Source organism: Cervus elaphus, chromosome X (assembly GCF_910594005.1).
Source record: "Cervus elaphus chromosome X, mCerEla1.1, whole genome shotgun sequence".
Classification (NCBI taxonomy): Eukaryota; Metazoa; Chordata; class Mammalia; order Artiodactyla; family Cervidae; genus Cervus; species Cervus elaphus.
The window spans coordinates 67,560,331-67,582,861 of NC_057848.1; positions in this window are offsets into that span (position 1 = coordinate 67,560,331).

Genomic DNA, 22,531 nt, shown 5'->3' on the forward strand with positions numbered 1-22,531 from the left:
GGCTCATCTGGAGAAGTTACATAGCTAACACATGGAGTCTCATCATTCCAGGACAAGGTATGAATCACTGAGTCATTGAGCCAAGGCTTGCATAGGCCCTTCCTGCTATAGGCCCTGTATTAAATTATTCTCCTGGTTTTTCTCAGGAAACAGGTGCTGGGATAGGCACCATTTCATGAATGAAGGCACAGAGGTTCAGGGGCATGAACTGATTTGTCAACAAGGCATATCCAGAAATGATGAGTGGCCCAGTCCAGATGGGAGCCCAGGTATGGCGTGGCTGGCCTCTGTGATGTTTATCCACACAAATACACAATGTGGCTTCAGAAGGTACCAAGTCCAGGCATGATGACAACATCAATCATAGTTGATGATTATTGCAGTAAGGATCAGGACTGTCCATCTGCAGCCAGTGAACATCAGGCTGTGTTTTAAGCCTTTTCATACATTAATTTATTAGCCCTGGCAACAGCCATGTGAAGTAGATAATATATTACTCCATTTTACCAATGAGGTAACTGAGGCACAGGGAGGTTAAGTCACTTGTCCAGAGTCACAGAGCTCATGAATGACAGAGCTGGGATTGGGCACCAGGCAGCGTGGCTGCAAAGCCCAGACTCCTGAGTGCTATCCAAAGAAGAAAGAGTTCAGAGCCTGGCATGAGGTCAGCAGCTTTGGAGAAAGTGGGCCATAGAGATGAAGGTCTGTGAGTGGGAGGATTCACTCTTGGGAAAATAGGGGCCAGTGTGAGTGGCTAATATGGTGACTGCCAGAGCTCATGGGGATTTCATGAACTAGTAAAAAAGTGGAGACAAGAAAGCCAGGGACCTCAGAGTTAGAACTGGGATAGCCAAATCCTGCCTCAAATTCATTGCAGGAGAAAGAGCCACCCACCAAAGAGTGATATGAGTGACCCAGAGAGAAGCCCTAGTGATAGACCACAAGGCTAAGGCAGATCACTGTTCCATTCAGTTCTTGATTTCAGTCTTTCCCAGGCCCAGCTAGACATTTGGCCCTTGATTTCTGGCATATACTGCACTGTACCCTATTCCCTTCTACTAGTAATAAAGCCTCCCTTTGTTTTGAATAATTTTTAAAGGGACTTTATTCTAGCCCCACCTCCCTGGTAGAGACACAGGGAGACCAGGCAGGATGTGAGAGCCAAAGAGGCCAGGAACTATAGGGAGGAGGGAGGTCCAGCCCACCTGGAGCATGGGGCAGAGTGGAGGAGGCTGCGGGTTCGCTTAGGAGGTGTGGGGGAGGACCTACCCAATCAAAGCAGGTCCTCCAGCTCTGCAGCATCACCTCCTGCTATGGGATCATTGGGGCTAGGTCTTCTAGGGCAGGAACTTGAAATGAAAGACATGGCCATATCCTCAAAGGTCACTGATTCCTAGAAAGTCAAAGAGAGGCAGGGATGTCACCCTTGTGGCTAACAGAATGAGGCTAGAGTCTGTCACTTAGTCACTGGAACAATCTAGAGGGGCCCTAGCTCTGAATCCCCTGGGGGTGTGTACCTCCTAGGGGCCTGGCTCCATGCTGAGCACTTTCTGTGCCACATCCAACTGATGACATGTCCCCAGCACTGGAGCCAGACTCCTAAGTCTGAACACAGCTTCTTCAACCTGACACTTGCCAGCTCTGTGGCCTTGGCAACATCACTTCATTTCTCTGAGCAGTGATTTCTGCATCAATACCCTAATTGTTCCCACTGCCAGGTTGCTGTAAGTGTGAAAGAGACAGTGGTCATCAAGTGAACCCTGGGATGCCCAGCACAAGTCTCTCTGTGCTTGGTGTGTGTTTTCATACTTGGATTACCCATGAGGCCAACACTGTCAGCATCTCAATGTCACGGCTCAGGGACAGTCAACCAGAAGTCAAACAGAGTCAGGTGTCAAATAAGCAGTGATCTGAACTCAGACAGGTCTCTCTGGCTCAGAGCCAGTGTGTGTAACCCCCATACTCTGCCAGCACCAAAGTGTGGGGTGAATATCTAGGACACCATCTCACAATCCACCTTCAGGGATGCATCTCAGCAGATGGAGGGGGCAGTTAAACTCTATTCAGCAACCCACACAGGCCCTCTTCTGCCTCCTCAAACAATATATATCCCTGCCTTTGCCCATGTCATACTCTCTGCCTGGAAGGCCCCCATACCATCCTCATACTTAAGCCCAAACCCCGCCTGCAAATTTGACTTTAAGTGTTGCCCTGAGGTCTCCCTAGCCCACAGTGGATATTGTCATGGTTAGAGTGGAGGCTCTGTTGACTGACATATGGATTTTGAATTTCTGCCAATGAAGAGCTGTGTGACCTTCATCAAGTAACTTTTCTAAGATTCAAAGTTTCTGTTCTGTAAAGTAAGGAAGATAAGAAAATTTAATCTTAAGGAGATGAGAGTTAAGCGAAGAAGTCATTTACCTTGGTGCATATTAAGCGCTCACTTCAGTTCAGTCGCTCAGTCATGTCCGACTCTTTGCAACACCATGGACTGCAGCATGACAGGCTTCCTGTCCATCACCAGCTCCCTAGTTTACTCAAATTCATGTCCATTGAGTCGGTGATGCCATCCAACCATCTCATCCTCTGTTGTGCCCTTCTCCTCCTGTTTCAATCTTTCCCAGAGTCAGGGTCTTTTTAAATGAGCTAGTTATTCATATCAGATGACCAAAGTATTGGAATTTCAGCTTCGACATCAGTCCTTCCAATGAATATTCAGGACTGATTTCCTTTACGATGGACTGCTTGGATCTTCTTGCTGTCCAAGGGACTCTCAAGAGTCTTCTCCAACACCACAGTTCAAAAGAATCAATTCTTCCGTGCTCAGCTTTCTTTATAATCCAACTCTCACATCCATATGTGATAACTGGAAACCATAACTCTGACTAGATGGACCTTTGTTGGCACAGTAATGTCTCTGCTTTAAAATATGCTATCTAGGTTTGTCATAGCTTTTCTTCCAAGGAGCAAGTATCTTTTAATTTCATGGCTGCAGTCACCATATGCAGTGATTTTGGAGCCCGCCCAAATAAAGTCTGTCACAGTTTCCACTGTTTCCCCATCTATATGCCATGGAGTGATGGGACCAGATATCATGATCTTAGTTTTCTGAATGTTGATTTCAAATCAACTTTTTCACTCTCCTCTTTCACTTTCATCAAGAGGCTCTTTAGTTCTTCAATTTCTGCCATAAGTGTGGTGTCATCTACATATCTGAGATTATTGATATTTCTCCAAGAAAACTTGATTCCAGCTCCTGCTTCATCCAGTCCAGGATTTCTCATGATGTACTCTGCATATAAGTAAAATAAGCAGGGTGACAATATACAAACTTGATGTGCTCCTTTCCAGATTTGGAACCAGTCTGTTGCTCCATGTCCAGTTCTAAATGTTGCTTCCTGACCTGCATACAGATTTATCAGGAGGCAGGTCAGGTAGTCTGGTATTCCCATCTTTTGCAGAATTTTCTGCAGTTTGTTGTGATCCACACAGTCAAAGGCTTTGGCATAGTCAATAAAGCAGAAGTACATGGTTTTCTGGAACTCTCTTGCTTTTTTGATGATCTAATGGATGTTGGCAATTTGATCTCTGGTTCCTCTAACTTTTCTAAATCCAGCTAGAATATCTGGAAGTTCATGGTTCATGTACTGTTGAAGCCTGGCTTGGAGAATTTTGAGCATTACTTTGCTATCATGTGAGATGAGCGCAATTGTGTGGTAGTTTGAACATTTTTTAGCATTGTCTTTCTTAAGGATTGAAATGAAAACTGACCTTTTCCAGTCCTGTGGCCACTACTGAGTTTTCCAAATTTGCTAGCATATTGAGTGTAGCACTTTCACAGCATCATATTTTAGGATTTGAAATAGCTCGACTGGGATTCCATCAACTCCACTAGCTTTGCTTGTAGTGATGCTTCCTAAAGCCTACTTGACTTCACATTCCAGAATGTCTGGCTCTAGGTGAGCGATCACACCATCGTGATTCTCTGGCTTGTTATTATCTTTTTTGTATAGTTCTTCTGTGTATTCACCTCTTCTTAATATCTTCTGCTTCTGTTAGGTCCATTCTATTTCTGTCCCTTATTGTACCCATCTTTGCATGAAAAGTTCCCTGGCAATCTGTCATTTTCTTGAAGAGATCTCTAGTTGTTCACATTTTATTGTTTTTGTCTATTTATTTGCACTGATCATTGAAGAATGCTTTCTTATCTCTCCTTGCTATTTTTTGGAACTCTACATTCAAATGAGTATATCTTTCCTTTTCCCCTTTGCCTTTCACTTCTCTTCTTTTCATAGCTATTTGTAAGCCCTCCCAGACAATCATTTTGCCTTTTTGCATTTCTTTTTCTTGGGGGTGGTCTTGATCCCTGTCTCCTGTACAATGTCATGAACATTAGTCCATAGTTCTTCAGGCACTTTGTCTATCAGATCTAATCCCTTGAATCTATTTCTCACTTCCACTGTATAATCATAAGGGATTTTATGTAGGTCACATTAGAATGGTCTAGTGGTTTTTCCTACTTTCTTCAATTTAGTCTGAATTTGGCAATAAGGAGTTCATGATCTGAGCCACAGTCAGCTCCCAGTCTTGTTTTTGCTAACTGTATAGAGCTTCTCCATCTTTGACTGCAAAGAATATAATCAGTCTGATTCCAGTATTGACCATCTGGTGATGTCCATGAGTAGAGTTGTCTCTTGTGTTGTTGGAAGAGGGTGTTTGCTATGATCAGTATGTTCTCTTTGCAAAACTCTATTAGCCTTTGCCCTGCTTCATTCTGTACTCCAAGGTCAAATTTGCCCATTACTCCAGGTGTTTCTTGACTTCCTATTTTTGCATTCCAGTCCCCTATAATGAAAAGGACATCTTTTTCAGGTATTAGTTCTAGAAAGTCTCGTAGGTCTTCATAGAACCATTCAACTTCAACCTCTTCAGCATACCAATCAGGGCATAATCTTGGATTACTGTGATACTGAATGGTTTGCCTTGGAAACAAACAGATCATTCTGTCATTTTTGAGATTGCATCCAAGTACTGCATTTCAGACTCTTTTGTTGCCTATGATGGCTACTCCATTTCTTCTAAGAGATTCTTGCCCGCAATAGTAGATATAATGTTCACCTAAGGTAAATTCACCCATTCCAATCCATTTTAGTTTGCTGATTCCTAAAATGTCGATGTTCACTCTTGCCATCTGTTTGACCATTCCCAATTTGCCTTGACTCATGCACCTAACATTCCAGGTTCCTATGCAATATTGCTCTTTACAGCATCGGGCTTTACTTCCATCACCAGTCACATCCACAACTGGGTGTTGTTTTTCCTTTGGCTCTGTCTCTTCATTCTTTCTGGGGTTATTTCTCCACTGATCTCCAGAAGCATATTGAGTGCCTAAGAGCCTGGGGAGTTCATCTTTCAGTGTCTTATCTTTTTGCCTTTTCATAATGTTCACGGGGTTCTCAAGGCAAGAATACTGAAGTGGTTTGCCATTCCCTTCTCCAGTGGATCACGTTTTGTCAGAACTCTCCACCATGAGAGTGGCCCTTCACAGCACGGTTCATAGTTTCATTGAGTTAGACAAGCTTGTGGTCCATGTGATCAGTTTAGTTAGCTTTCTGTGATTGTAGTTAAGCACAATGAAGGCCAACTCTTAAGGTTGCTTTGTTATTAATATTATATTTTCCTTATTTACTCCCTCAGCAACCTGAACAAGCACAACTAACCCTGCATTTTTGCTTTTGTCATGCTAAATTTCCTGCAGGCACACAAAATGCCAAAATGAGGGCAGGTGGGACAAGGGCTATTTTAGCTGAAACTCTTTTCCAAGAGGTGACATTTGAACAGAGCCTGGAAGGATGTGAGAGGATGTCCAGTGTGAGATCTGGTGATGGTGCCCCAGGTAAAGAGAATTCCAATGGCAAAGGCTGGGATGAGGGGAAGAGCTTAGCACATTCAGCTCTGTGTGCCTGGGAGGCAGAGGGCAAGTGGAGAAGAGAAGGAGGCATGGTCAGAGGTGGTCTCCCAGGACACAGCATCAATTACTGACTGAGCACCTGGTTCAGACCATGCTCTTCCTGAACAGGAGCTCACATTCCAGAGTCAGAGACAGATCATCCATAGAAACTAAGCAAATGACCAAGAGAATCCTGATGGCAACAGAATAAGAGTAAGACAGGAGCGACTGGGGGTGATTTTCTACAGGGGTAACCAGGGTAATAATGCAAAATGCAGGGTTGGATGAAGCACAAGCTGGAATCAAGACTGCCAGGAGAAATATCAATAACCTCAGATACACAGACGACACCACCCTTATGGCAGAAAGCGAAGAACTAAAGAGCCTCTTGCTGAAAGTGAAAGAGGAGAATGAAAAAGTTGGTTTAAAACTCAACATTGAGAGGACTAAGATCATGGCATCCAGTCCCATCATTTCATGGCAAATAGATGGGGAAACAGTGACAGACTTTATTTTCTTGGGCTCCAAAATCACTGCATATGGTGACTGCAGCCATGAAATTAAAAGACACTTTCTCCTTGGAAGAAAAACCTAGACAGCATATTAAAAAGCAGAGACATTACTTTGCTGACAAAGATCTGTCTAGTCAAAGCTATGGTTTTTTCAGTAGTCATGTATGATGTGAGAGTTGGACTATAAAAAAAGCTGAGCACTGAAGAATTGATGCTTTTGAACTGTGGTGTTGGAGAAGACTCTTGAGAGTCCCTTGGACTGCAAGGAGATCCAACCAGTCAATCCTAAAGGACATCAGTCCTAAATATTTATTTTAAGGGCAGATGCTGAAGCTGAAACTCCAATACTTGGGCCATGTTATGTGAAGACCTGACTCATTCGAAAAGACCCTGATGCTGGGAAAGATTGAGGGCAGGAGGAGAAGGGGATGACAAAGGATGAGATGGTTGGATGGCATCACCAACTCAATGGACGTGAGTTTGAGTAAGCTCTGGGAGATGGTGAAGGACAGGGAAAACTGGTATGTTGCAGTCCATGGGGTTGCAAAGAGTCAAACATTCCTGAGTGACTGAACTGAACTGAATTGAACCAAGGAAGGCTTCTCCAAGGAAGGGACATTGGAGTGAGCCTGGAACAAAGTGAAGGATGAAGCCATGTGAACAACTAATAAAAAAAAAAAAAAAAAAGGAGGGAGGGGTAAGTCCTAATGGCCATCAGGGCTGTGGTGAGAGTAAACAAGATGACTGAGACTGGTGTATGTTTACATCCAAAGGGACAGTTGGCTTCAGATTACAGCTGCATGAACTTGCATAAGGACTCAACCTCTCAGTCCTCTTTTGAGGACTGTGCCTCAAAGTCCTCCTCTGTCTAATGGGTAAAAAAATAGTATTCATCTTATAGGGCTGTTGTTGGTTTGAAACATGTAAATGGCAAGTGCTAAATATCAGCTTTTATTGTCCACAGGATTAACATTTTGGTGAATACTTTTGGTATAAATAAGGTAATGAACTTTTGAAAATGTGGGTGGCTTTCTTGGTTTTTAAGCATTTAAATGAATGTGGTATTTCAGACTTTTGATTTTATTTAAATGTTTATTGGTATGGTAACTTTTCCAACCGTTAATAAGAATTTGCCTACATTTAACTAGTTAAATCCATAAGCTTTAAATATCTTTTGTGTGTTTTTCTTTAGATAAATGTTTAAAGAAGCAATTATTTCATAAGTAAATTCTGGAGAATGGGTCTGAACAGGCCAGTGGGACACTGGCTGTTTTAGCACTGCAGATGGCCTGGTGCATGTCCATCCCCAAAGGTCAGCCTGCTCAAGGAAATTTCCATTGGAACACTGGATCACCCCTCCTGCCAAGGGGCTTGTTGTGGTGGAGGAGCTGACACATTGGTCTGGCCTGGCTGATTCTTCTCTTGCTCCCAGGGCATAGATTCAACGTCTTCCTGAGTCCACACAGCAATGAACATAGACCATCCCCTAGCTCTGGCTCCTGACCCACGTGGGCCTCTCTTCCCTCAGGTAACAGCCAGAAGCACTGGGACTGAGGGCCCCTCCCTCCTGGTTGCAGTTTTAGGGCTGCCCACCTGAGGTATCTAACCTCCAGCCCTTCCCTCTGTCACTTCAGGCTCACTTGAAATAACAATCTTAAGATTCCCTCCCCTAAATCTGATCCCCTGGCTGTGCCCTGGTCCACATCTAAAGTTCTCTGAATATCTCCAGCCTAGACCCCTCCTAAAACTGCAGACGTGCTCGTCCAGCTGCCTATGTCTCTCTCTCTCTCTCTCTCACACACACACACACACACACACACACACTTTTGAACATCTCAGAATCACCATATCCAAAATTCAACCTCTGGCCTTCCTCCAACACACAACCAGCTCCCTCCACCCAGCTTCTCCATCTCCGTTTTCCCAGAAGTTCAGGGGGAAAAAATGAAAAGAAAGAAAAAGAAACAAATAGAAAACAATCTTAAGATGGTCCTTCACTTGCTTCCTTCTGCCTTCACAGTATCTGATACAGCAGGGAACCCTGAAGGCTTGGCTCTCCTCCCTGCCATCACTCTGGCCTGGCCCAGCCAAACTGCCAGCAGCCTCCTCTTTGGTTTCACTGCCTCCAACTTCATCACTGTTCCCTCCACCTCCCTATCTTCCCTGAGCAACCCTTGGGAAACTTTGAAAATAACCCAGATTGTGTCCCTTTTCTGGTCACAACTCCCCAGGGCCGGCAAAGCCCTAGGAATGACGATTCCAGATGTGACTCCTACCCTCACCCTCAGTTCCTTGTAGAGGGCACATGGATCCTAGGTTTGCCAGATGCCCCTGACTCAGTCGCACAGCCAAGCCTTTGCACATGCTGGTCCCTCTGCCTGCAGCTGTCCCACATTTTTTCTCACTGGCTGTCAGGAGAGGACATCACTCACGAGCACCCCTCTGTCCTGGACACGGTCGCCTGCACTTCAGCGCCCTGAGGAGGCACTTTCATCTAGGGGCTTTAGGATTTGGGTGATGATCTGGGAATGACAGCACCCACCTGCGCGGGTCCATCAGCACAGAGGCCACCACCAGAGCCGGCAGAGGTCGGCGACAAGGGCAGCGAACGAGGCTTTGTAGTTCCCAGTTGGGGACACGAGCGGCGACGCTGCTAAGCCTCAGACCCGCCTCTGTGCAGTGCAGACCATGCTTTCTCTTCCACCACTTTGGCTGTGACACTGCTAGGGAACCTCTAAGCCCCGGGACCAAGCCAAGAACAGATAAAGTAACTGCCTGGAGGACCCGACCAGAAGCCCAGCCCCGAAGTGGCCGGTAAGGCACGGAAACGTCCCTCCCCTGCCTGCTCATCGGTTCAACTATGCTCAGGTGTAGCCCCTTCTGGGTGATGTAGTTCCCACAGCGCCAGGCAGAGGCCTTAGGTCTGGAGCTCACAGACCAATACGCATAATCCCAAGGGTGAGAGTTTTGTGAAGTTCAGTATTTCAGTCAGCGCGAAAAGACTTCAGAAAGGACCATGGTGGTGAATATGGAGGAGGTGGAGACTGAAGAAAAACACACAACCTAAAAGTTGTGAGTTATGTTTGGACTGTACTAGAGCCCAGGAAACAGCCTCTCAGAGGACTGTGAGGAACTGTTCAAAGAGGTAAGGGAGGCGCCAGGGTATACAGGAGTTTTTGGTGGAAAAAAAGAATACATGTAATGGAATAAGAAAATGTTACCGCTAAGCACAAAATGAACATGGTTAAGGAATTTAGCGGTTTTCTTTCTATGGAAAGATTCAAAAGCCTGGGCTCATGGAAATCATTCCTTTGATGTTCATCTCAGCTATCTATGGCCAGAATCACGATGTTTCTCACCCTGGGCCCTTCAGGGTGCACCTTCAGGGACGGTTGCTGTGATTGCTGACTGGTTGACCAAAACATCGTTTATTTGCTGAATTGGCAGGTGAGGTTGTTTGTCCACGGAGGCATGCCAGGTCGTCCTGAAGCCAGTAGACAAGGGCGGCTCCTGCCTCTGCTTCCGTCAAAAAATAAAATCTCCCCTGTATAATTATAAATTGTGTCGCACACCAGCGAGTGATACTGTTGTATCCAGGTACAGTTCTTTTCAGGAATATGAGAACTATTTGGAAAAAAAGTGACTTACCAAGTGCCATTTCCTGTGGGTATAGTGGCTGCACTGGTCACAGTCACAGGTATGGAAAACGGCCTTTTGAGCCCTGAGTAAAAGTTGGGGACACCGTGATCTCATTCCCTTGCTGGAAAGTGATTATAATTCCCCCTGCAGTTTTATTGACAGTGTCTGTATTGTGTAGGGAACTGAGATTATCTCAGAAAAACGGTTGTGAAATAGCTGCTTATTTAAAGCTATGGATCATCATTATGTAGTTATTCTAAGACAGTAGCAGAAAGAGCTCTGGGTAAACATGTCTGTGATATTTGAAAAGGTTAGGATCTCATTGAAGTGTGGCCAGGGAACTCTAAAGCCTGAGAAGCTGAGGTCGTGGTTACACCGGAAATTTGGCTATCCTGAGGCTTTGACTTCCTAAGTTGATGTTTTTATCATTCTTGAGCTCACTGAGCAAAACTGCTTCAGAAACCAGAAATAGAGAAACCAAGCACCATACTTGGAGAGTTGGAGAACTCAGATTTATTATGCCGGCAGGCCCAGAGGAGTCAACACTCCAGCTCTGAGCCCTGAACAAAGGGGTTATAGGGGTTTTATAGACAGACTATAGTGGGCAACACTACTTGTTAACAGGATGGTTTAAACTAAGGGGTTTCATGTGTGTGGGAACAGTGGTCAAGATGGGGAGGGGGAATGCGTGACCTGGACAGGCATGATTAAGCAGGTTCGCAGGGGCTGGGCAATTGCAAAGAGCAGGACAAGGGTCAGTGAGATAAACTCCAGTTCCTAGTATTGCAAGTCCCCACTTTCTGAGACTACATGACCTATGTGATTCAGAGTTTGCAAGGAGAAAGCTGAGTTACAGAGGCAGAACAAGCAGGAGGTTATGTAAAATTTTAACTTTTCCTTTTCATTACCAACATGAAGAGAGAGGCAAAGTGGGAATTCGGAAAGATTTTTCGAAACGGTAATGGCTCACACAGTTAGTTACTCAGAACTTACCCATTGGTTTGTCTACTAAAAAAAAAATGCACAATGTAAAAGTTGAGAATTAAGTTTCATTTGCTGGACAATACTGAGAATTTAAGCCTTGGAGACATCCTCTGAGATGGCTCTAAGGGACTGCTTACAAAGAGGTAAGGGAGGAGCCAGGATATATGGGAGTTGTGCAAAGAAAACCAGGTAGCCAGAACATCAAAAGATGTTATTTAAAGAAAAGATGTTAATTAAAGAAAACCAGACCTTTCAAGTTAATGAATGTAGCACTTTTCTGTGTATAGGAAGATGCAAGAGTCTGGGCTCATTGAAGTCATTGAAATCATTCTTTTGATATGCATCTTAACTATCTAGGGCCAGAATCAAGCTTTTCTCCCTCTTAAATCCCCTCAGGGTGCACAGGGTTGGGAGGGGTTGGCTGCTGGCTTAATGACTTTGTTTACTGATGCGGCAGGCAAGTTTTCATCCACAGGTTTGACCAAATGTTATTCAGGCTTCTTTTCACAAACCCCACATTTTGGCTCACCCTCAAGCTTAAGCAAGCACTAAGATGCAACTCACTGCTGGCTGTCCACAAGACAAACATTTCCTGTTAAACTGCCCTACTCATGCTGCCTTCTCATCCCTACAATTCTCTCACACTCTAGCCAATTTCCTGCTAGCCCTACTTATCCCTCTATTTTTTTAAACCCTTTTCTGTTTGATTTTGAGATGCCCATGAATTTTGTGGTCAGTGGACTTTCCCTATTGCAACGGTCTTTTTGAATGAAGTCTTTCTTACTTAAGTCTGGATTTTTTTTTTTTTTAATTTGTCAGTTTCATATGGCCAGGAGTTGGCTCAGGATTGGACTTTCCATATGGAATTCTGTCATTCCTGCCCAGATAACTAACTGCACCTTGCAGATCCTTTGAACTCTCTTGTTCATGAATTTGGGAATCCAAGCAGTGCTCTGGAAGTCATGTCTGTTAAAACATAATAAGTAGTTATTTTGATTCTTTTGAATAAAGATGTTTTTCTCTGGCATTTTGAGTGGGGACTCATTCCTTAACTCTTGAGCAGGAAATTTCCCTACTCTTCAGTATGAAGACTCTAGTGGTTTTTCTTGACTCACCTAATGCAAATTGGGGTAGGAAATATTTTTGGCACTTCAGACAGGGACTCTACAAAGGAATAATTGAGCAGGACTTTTTCCAGGCTCCTTTAAGGTCTTATCTCCGATTTGATTAATAAATCTGATCTCTGGTAGCCTGGGCCTGCAATAACTTGAAGTGGGGCTTTGGTTCCCAGCTAGAGAATGAGGCTGGGTCACAGATGTGAGAGTACCAGATCCTAGCCACTAAATTAGTGGTCAGTGACAAGGGACTGGCCCTTAGGCTTTGAAGAAAAGAATTCCCATAAAGACAAAAAATAGTAAAACAAGTAAAGTATTGAGTAACAGGAAAAGTATAGAGTACATGTGAATAGGCACAAAGGCAGAAACAGAGGGAGAGCTCCTGAGTTTGTTCCCTCATGGTAGTTTGAATTACTTTTATGAGGTATTTCTTCTGGGTTTCCTTTGGGCCAATCATTCTGATTTGTCCATTTGTCCATTTTGGTATATCTCAGGATCCTCTCATATGTGCACACACATCTCTTAACCAAGTGGATTTTACCAAAAAACCATCTGGGTAGAGAGAGCATCCCTTGACATTGTTCCCCTTTCAGCCTGCAAGGAGTCTTTTCTGTGTGTGTGTGGCAAAGGGGGGTCTCCTGATTTGTTCAGGAATGAGAGATATGTGGTCTGGGCAGGGCTCAGCCTCCTCCCTTAATTGTCTTCCTATTATCTTCTTGGAGTTTAATTCAATAGGGAATGAATTTCCAATTGCTTTACCCTAGGAGGCACATCAACCTCCTGACTCATATCCTGTGGGTAAATCCTTACTCTATTCTGTTTGCTCTCTTTTCTTTCTCTGCTCTACCATTATGACCTTAATTCAATTCAAAATCTTTACAAACTGCCAAAAGTTTTTGCTAAAGACAATTTAGAATTCCAGTGGCCTCAGAAACATGGTTTCTGAGGGCTCTCTGCCCTCAGGGCTCTGCCCATGGGCTCTCTGCCTACTAACTTACCAAATATCTACCCCTTCCCATCTCCCTGCAACTTCTCCTCCTTCCTTCTTCTCATGACCTTCAAATTTCCCTTCAGTTCCCTTTACCCTTTGATTTATGTGTCCCCATAAAACACTACTGCCTCCTCCATCCCTCTATGAACCTCTGCCAAACCCTTTCCATCCCACTTCAGCCCTTCAGAGTCCTCTAGTCACTTCATCTCTAGACCACCCTCTGCCTGTTCAGTTTTCTTGAGGGGCATAAGGCATTTAAGAACAAGTACATACAGTGAAAAAACCTAATTAAGAACAGGTTGGATGTTTTATGTACTCTGATGAGCTTTAGAGACCCCCAGACTTGGTGAATCCTCAGTCTGTTGCCCCAAGATCAATACACTGTCTCCATCAGAGCAAAGAAATTTTCAAATGTCTCCACCACTAATATTTTTGGGGATGCTTCAACTCTCATATTGAGTAGGAAACTTCAACTTTCCCCACTACCAGAAATGTATCCTCATTATTTTAAAAAATTGTAAGTTGGCCACTGGCAAGAGTCAGCTCACCACCAGTCACCTCACATGACTGACTCTCAACTAAATCACTTTCCCTATGGTCCCTCATTGACAGTTATCAGTAGATAGGGCCCACTGCAGTGCTGACCAACAGCTGAGGAGGACAAGTACCAGTAGGTACCTCATTGATAGTTGGTTGCTTGTGGAGGAGGCCCAGGGAAGCACTGACCAATGGCTGAGAAAGACCTGTTGCCTAGTAACAAGATGCAGAGTAATAAGGCACAGCAATGGCTATTTCCCTGGTGGCTCAGATGGTAAAGAGACTGTCTACAATGTGGGAGACCTGGGTTCAATCCCTGGGTCGGGAAGATCCCCTGGAGAAGGAAATGGCAACCCACTCCAATATTATTGCCTGAAAAATCCCATGGATGGAGGAGCCTGGTAGGCTACAGTCCATGGGGTCACAAAGACTGAGAGACTTCACTTCACTTCACTTCCAAGGGCTGTGCCCATGCTGCTCTGTTACATAAGGACACTTTGGGTCCAGTGTGCTGGAATCTTTTTGATTAACTCCTTTCCAACCTCAGATTTTGGTTTTACACACTTATTTAACTTTTGCTCATCATTCTTTTCATTGTATTCCCAGGCATACCTGTCACTAGTGATTATTTGTTGGCAAAGTAGTGAAAAAGTAAAGTAATGTGTGCCAAGTAATAGTGAAGAGACTGGCTAAGTGCTAACAGTTATCCATTAAATACCCACTGACTTGGCTTGGCTCAACTTTAGCCAAGCTTCTCTCCTCTGAACTTCAGCTTTTCCTCAAGCTTGAGTAAGCACTAAGATTCAGAAATTTCTGTCTCCCTTAACAGCTCATTTTGAGAATCATCTCACTGCAGAGGGAAACACTTCCTGTTAAACTGCTCCATCCTACTGTCTGCTCATCCATTCCCACCACTTGTCCCATCACACACACACACATACAGAGTTCCTGCCTGCCCTGGTTATGCTTCCATGTAAAAGAAACATATTTTTCTGTTCTATTTTGAGACATGTGAAGAACTTGTGGTCAAAGTATTCTTCCTATCACTATCAGTTCATTTCAGTCACTCAATTGTGTTGGACTCTTTGAGACCCCATGGACTGCAGCATGTCAGGCTTTCCTGTCCATCACCAACTCCCAGAGATTGATCAAACTCATGTCTATCAAGTCGGTGATGCCATCCAACCATCTCATCCTCTGTTGTCCCCTTCTCCTCAGATTTCAGTCTTTCCAGCATCAGGGTCTTTTCCAATCAGTCAGTTCTTTGCATCAGTTGGCCAAAGTACTAGAGCTTCAGCCTCAGCCCATCCAATGAATATTCAGGACTGATTTCCTTTAGGATGGACTGGTTGGATCTCCTTGCTGTCCAAGGGACTCTCAAGAGTATTCCCCAACACCACAGTTCAAAACTATCAATTCTTCAGTGCTCAGCTTTCTTTATGCTGTAATTTTGCATCCATACATGACTACGGGAAAAACCCGTAACTTTGACTATACGGAGCTTTGTTGGCAAAGTAATGTCTCTGCTTTTTAATATGCTGTCTAAGTTTGTTCTAATTTTTCTTCCAAGGAGCATGTGTCTTTTAATTTAATGGCTGCAGACACCATATGCAGTGATTTTAAGCCCAAGAAAACAAATTCTGTCACTGTTTCCATTGTTTCCCCATCTATTTGCCATGAAGTGATTGGACCAAATGCCATTATCTTCATTTTTTGAATGTTAAGTTTTAAGACAGCTTCTTTGTTACTTTCACTAGTTTGCAGCATTTTTAGATTCCACATATAGATGATATTACAGAGTATTTGTCTTTCTCTAATTTGACTTATTTTACTAAGGAAAATTCCTCACAAGTCCATCCATATTGTTGCAAATAGCAAATTTTCATTCTTTTTTTTGTGACTGAGTAATTTCCCATTGTGTGTGTGTGTGTGTGCACGCGCGTGCAGCTGTGTATACAACACTGCTTCTTTATTCATTTTTCTGTTGGTGAGCATTTGGTTTGCTTTCATATCTTGACTAGTGTCTTTACTAGTGGGATTCTTCCTCTCCCACAAATTTTTTCATCTTTTCTATTTAGAGAAGATCCTCTAACATTTATTTCAGGGTTAGTTTAGTATTGATGAACTCTTCTAATTTTTGCTTGTCTGAGAAGCACTTTATCTCTCTTTCAATTCTGAACGATAATCTTACTGGGTAAATATTCAGGTTGTAAGTATTTCTGTTTCAACATTTTAAATATCAATATATAATGCCACTCCCTCTGGCCTGCAAGGTTTCCATACAAAATTTAGCAGATAGCCTTATGGGATTTCCCTTTTATGTGATTCTGTGATTTCTCTTGCTGCCTTTAGAATCCTCTCTTTATTTCTAATCCTGCAATTTAATTATACCATGTCTTAGTGTGGGTTTGTTTTGGTTTATCTTGTTTGGTACCCTGTGTGATTCCTGTACTATCCTCTGGTTTGGGAAGTTTTCAGCCATAATTTCATCAAATACATTTTACCATTTTCTTTTTCTTTTGTCCTTTTGAGACACCTATAATATGAATGCTGGTAAGCTTAATGTTATCCATGGGTCTCTTAAACTGTTCTCATTTCTTTTTTCGGGGGAGGTTTCTTTTAGCTATTCTGATTGGTGATTTCCATTGTTATTCACTCCTGTGTTATTATCCAGTCCGCTGTTAATTCTTGTTTGTTTTTCATTTGTGTTATTGTTTTCTTCAGCTCTGTCTGGTTCTTTTTCATATTTTCTGGTTCCTTGTTAGAATTTTCACTGTGTTTGCCTATTTTTTTCTAGTTCAGTTAGCATTATTATTACTAATTCTTTGGACTCTTTACCTAGTTAATTATTTATCTCTGTTATTTAGTTGTTTGGTCAGAGGTTCAAACTACAGCACAATTGCACTCATCTCACATGTTAGTAAAGTAATGCTTAAAATTCTCCAAGCCAGACTTTAGCAATACATGAACCATGAACTTCAGATGTTCAAGCTGGTTTTAGAAAAGGCAGAGGAACCAGAGATCAAATTGCCAACATCTGCTGGATCATTGAAAAAGCAAGAGAGTTCCAGAAAAACATCTATTTCTGTTTTATTGACTATGCCAAAGTCTTTGACTGTGTGCATCACAATAAACTGTGGAAAATTCTGAAAGATATGGGGACACCAGACCACCTGACCTGCCTCTTGAGAAATCTATATACAGGTCAGGAAGCAACAGTTAGAACTGGACATGGAACAACAGACTGGTTCCAAATAGGAAAAGGAGTACGTCAAGGCTGTATATTGTCACCCTACTTATTTAACTTATATGCAGAGTACATCATGAGAAATGCTAGGCTGGATGAAGCACAAGCTGGAATCAAGATTGCCAGGAGAAATATCAATAACCTCAGATATGCAGATGACACCACCCTTATGGCAGAAAGTGAAGAAGAACTAAAGAGCCTCTTGATGGAAGGGAAAGAGGAGAGTGAAAAAGTTGGCTTAAAGCTCAACATTCAGAAAACTAAGATCATGGCATCTGGTCCCATCACTTCATGGGAAATAGATGGGGAAACAGAGGAAACAGTGGCTTACTTTATTTTTGGGGGCTCAAAAATCACTGCAGATGGTGATTGCAGCCATGAAATTAAAGGACGCTTACTCCTTGGAAGGAAAGTTATGACCAACCTAGATAGCATATTAAAAAGCAGAGACATTACTTTGCCAACAAAGGTCCATCTAATCAAGGCTATGGTTTTTCCAGTGGTCATGTATGGATGTGAGAGTTGGACAGTGAAGAAAGCTGAGCGCCAAAGAATTGACACTTTTGAACTGTGGTGTTGGAGAAGACTCTTGAGAGTCTCTTGGACTGCAAGGAGATCCAACCAGTCCATCCTAAAGGAAATCAGTCCTGGGTGTTCATTGGAAGGACTGATGTTGAAGTTGAAACTCCAATACTTTGGCCACCTGATGAGAAGAGCTGACTCATTGGAGAAGATCCTGATGCTGGAAAAGATTGAGGGCAGGAGGAGAAGGGGATAACAGAAGATGAGATGGTTGGATGGCATCACCGACTCAATGGACATCAGTTTGGGTGGACTCCGGGAGCTGGTGATGGACAGGGAGGCCTGGCGTGCTGCGGTTCAAGGGGTGGCAAAGAATCAGACATGACTGAGCAACTGAACTGACTTTTTCTCAGTCTTTCAATGGAGACCAGTCCTTCTGTCTTCCCACTTTTCTCTGCTTCTCTGAATTTAAGTGCATCAATTATCTATTATGGTCTTGAAGGGGTGATCTTGTGGGGGAGCATCACTGTACAGTCTGTAACATACTCAGTGGGGGGTGGGGGTGGGGCTGTATTTGGTGGAACACAAGTCACGTATTTCCTTAGGATGTGCCAGCAGCTATGGCCTTGGGAGATCGGTGGTGCCTGGTCTGAAGCCAGATGTGAGGCAGAGACTTCCTTTTTCTCAGTGACTTTCACTGTTCTTTTGGGGGTAGGATGGGGTCCCAAGTTTCTGGAGCAGAAGCCCTGAATATCAGGCCAGATCTGGCTGTGTTCCCTCAAGTATGTATGCTCCCCTCTCCCAGCACTGCAACCCTTGCGACAGAGGGACAAGAGGAGTATGTGATGGTTAGGGGAAAAAAAGGGCAAATCTACAGGCTGGGAGATGTACCTCTGCTTACAGAGGTCCAGGCTACCTCCAACTCACCATCTGTGCCAGCACCAGCAGTAGCATCTCCTGCCCTGTTTAAACATAGCTTCTTGTCTGAGACCCCTTGGTCCCTCACAGCTGATCATTTATCCCAGCTTCTGCCACCCCTGCCCTGTTGAAAAGGGGTGCTATTGGGCAAGTGAGACCCTTATGGGCTCTTGGCACATACTGGTCATCTGCTGTGGCAGTCTGGCCTCCATCAGAGATCAGGACTTCTCCTGATGTCCTGCCTATGTAAGTGCCCTCCGTGAGCAAGGCCCCAGCTGTCCCACCCAGATTCTGCCCTGTGCCAGATGCACCTCTGCTTCCCACATCCCAGTTCTCTGCCTCATCATGGCAGCCCCTGCTCCAGTGCAGATCAGCCACATGAAGTAAGAGGGCATGTGTAGGTGTGGGTAGTTGTGGGGAAAGCAGGCATCCACAAATGTGGTCTCAATCTGTCCTCTTCATTGTGGCTTGGGAGCAAGCCCCTGAGCACATGCTCCTGGAGGGGGGAGTCCAGGCTTCCCACAGCCCTCCTGTTAGTCCACATGGCCCTGAAACCAGCTAAGGGTGTTTGTCTTCCCTATGTCAGACCCCAGGACTGGTGTGTCCAATATATGGCTCAAACCACTCACACCCAGGGCAGATCTCCACCTGTGTAATCTCCCTTGTATTCTGAGTCCTCTCCCATGGGCACAGGTCAGGACTTGAATGATCCTTTTCCCTTACTACCCTATTCCCCAAGGATCTTTCTTTGAGCCTAGGTTTAGGAATCTTTCTCCATTTTCTGATTAGTTTTTTTGAGCTAATTTTTCTACGTGTTGATGTATTCTTTTTTTTTTTTTATTGGAGTATAGTTGATTTACCATGTTGTGTTAGTTTCAGGTGTACAGCAAAGTGATTCAGCTTTACACATACATGTATTTGGGCTTCCCACTTGGCTCAGTTGTTAAAGAATTACCCTGCAATGAAGGAGATTCGGGTTCAATCCCTGGGTTGCGAAGATACGCTCAGAAAGCCGTGACAAGCCACTCCATTATTCTTGCCTGGAGAATCTTATGGACAGAGGAGTCTAGAAGGTTACATTCCATAGGATCACAAAGAGTAGGGCACAGCTGAAGCAACTGAACTTGCACAGGCACACATACACATACCTATTCCTTTACACATTCTTTTGCCATTTATGTTGTTACAGAATGTCTAGCAGAGTTGCCTGTGGTTTTGCAGTAGGTCGTTATTGGTTATCTATTTTATATATAGTGATGTCTATATGTTAATCCACAACTCCTGATTTATCCATCCCCTCCCAACTTCCCATTTGGTAACCATCAGTTTGGCTTCTATGTAGATGTGTTTTTGATATTCTTTGGGGAAATAGTTTAATTGTTTAATGTAGTCTTACTTTTCTATTTTTGCTTTTGCTGCCTATGCTTTTGGTGTCACATACATAAAATCATTTCTAAGACCAAGAAGTTTACAGCTTCTCTAGTATGTTTTCTTCTAGTAGATTTATAGTTTCAGATCTTACATTTAAATCTTTAATCAACTTTGAGTTTAGTTTTTTATATGGTATAAGGTAAGGGTCCAATTTCAGCCTTTTGCATTCAGATGTCTAGTTGCCCACTGCGATTAATTGAAGAGATAGCAAGGTGAATTAATCATGATCGTCTCAAGGCAGAAATGGGTGACAAGCCTGTAAGAAAGGCACTGGAGTGAGGGACCTGGCCAGGAGCATGTAAAGTTTGGGGACTCCCACTTGATACCCAATGATATGTAGATGTGATCCTGAGCAGATGGGTTCTGACTCTTGTCACATAGACTTGCTCTTGACCTATCCCAAGCAAGAGAAGCCTCTGGGTCAGCAGTATTGTGCTCTTATCATGAGTCCATGGACACTGCTTTGGCTTTTGCATTTGGTGTCATGCAAATTGGTGGTCTTAATACAAAGACATAGAGTTCCTCTTGACTACTGATAAAAGAAGCTTCTCATTTAAGTTCCTTTGACTTCCGACCCGCTCTCTAGTTTATGGTTTTTACTATATTTTCAAACAAATTCTTAGACATACTTGGCAGAAGAGAGTGATTCTCTCCCTTACAGTCTTAGATAATTCAACTTCTGATAATACTTTATATCATCACACTGTTTATTTCTAATCCATTTACCTCTCTGGCATGCATTTCTGATAAGATATATACTCAAAAAACTATAACACAAGCTGCATGTAATAAACAGCAAGTGATTAGAGAATGTGAAAAAAAATTAATACTCGAGAATGATTAAGAAAATTTCTTTGGTAGGTGATCATTAGGCTGGCCTCAGATGTTGCTAGTTTCTGAGTAACACAAGATAGGATGGACACAGGCATAGAGGAAAGCAGAAGGTCTTAGGAAAATCATTGCATTAGTCAATAGAGGTTGTTATGGACACAGCTAGAGAGGTCAGTTGGAATCTATTCATAGGGAACCTGTATAAGTGAAAGTATAAACAGTTTCTACCACTCTTTGTAAGTGCTAATGAGCAACCCCCCCCCCCCCCCCGCAATATAACCAAAACAGCTTTTGCAATAGGACTTCACATGTCTGAGTCACAATAAACAGTCCTTTTCCAGGAGAGCTACAGGTGTCTGGTATTGATTTATTGTTGTTGATCTACTTGAATACCCTTTCTCAACTCATGACTTATTATTTATGTTTTTCTCTTTTAATCCTAAGTGTCTTTGGATGCTTTTTAAACTCTAAGCATCCTCACTTCTCTCTGGAAGGTGGCAGTATATCCATGGATATTTAAATATATACCAGTGATACTTTAGGGAAACAAGGGCCACTAACATCCACTTTTGGTCCCCTCAGGACTTCCCTGATAGCTCAGTTGGGAAAGATTCTGCCTGAAATGCTGGAGACATCAGTTCAATTCCTGGGTAGGAAAGATCTGCTGAAGAAGGGATAAGCTACCCACTCCAGTATTCTTTGGCTTACCTTGTACCTCAGCTGGTGAAGAATCCACCTGCAATGTGGGAGACCTGGGTTTGATCCCTGGGTTGGGAAGATCCCCTGGAGAAGGGAAAGACTACCCATTCCAGTATTGTGGCCTGGAGAATTCCATGAACTGTATAGTCCATGGGGTTACCAACAGTTGGACACGACTGAACAACTTTCACTTTCAGCTCTTCAGTCCTAGCAATCTGTTACCTTCCCCTAACAGCAAGTATTTCAGTAAGTCCTACAACAGGGCATTAAAGTGTGATAGTGTTAAATGGTGATAATATATATAGATCCGGAACCACAGCACCAACCTATATGTAGACATAAGGTCTCACTGTCCCTATCATCCTGGTAGCTGCTTTAGCTGATTAATTTTCAGCAGGCAAGGCATGATAGTTCTCCCACTTCCTTTGAAAGGATAGCAAACCCAGGGTATCCTTCACTGTTACTGATTTTAAGTCACATTCATTTAAGTCACTTTTAATCATCAACTGGGTCTCCCAGGAGTTAAAGTGCCAGAAAGATTTAATTAGGGAGCTGAAGTCCAGATAAAAAGATACCATATCATTGACTTAAAATCTGAACTTGACTCTTTTTGATGCTGATGGTGAAACTCTGTGTTTTAGTTGTTTCTAAAATGTCTTCTGAAGACACACGGGATTCCTCCAGTAGAGACTCTGCCTTATATATCTCCATATTTGATTGACTACTCCTTGAACCTATTTAAACATTTCAAAATGGAAGTTAACATCAAATTAAATATTCCATACTCTTACTTTTAAACCATGAAAACTTGTAGAACTTGGACTAACAAAAGACTTTATTGGGGAAGAATGTTTTATGACTATAGTTGTTCAGGAATGCTCAGGTATGGTGATAAATAAAAGACCAGCTTTTACTCAGTCTTATATTAATAATTGTATCAAAATTCTCTGTCCTGACTTCTCTGGCTGTCCAGTGGTTAAGACACCATGCTTTCAACAGAAGGGGAATTGGTTCAATCCCTGGTCAGGGAATTAAGATCCCACAAACTGCATGGTTCCCCCACCCAAAAAAATTATCTGTGTGTGGTGATCCTGTTTGTCATCTGCACCAGGATTGGGCCACCTCCACTGCCCTGCCCTTGGGAACACACTGCTC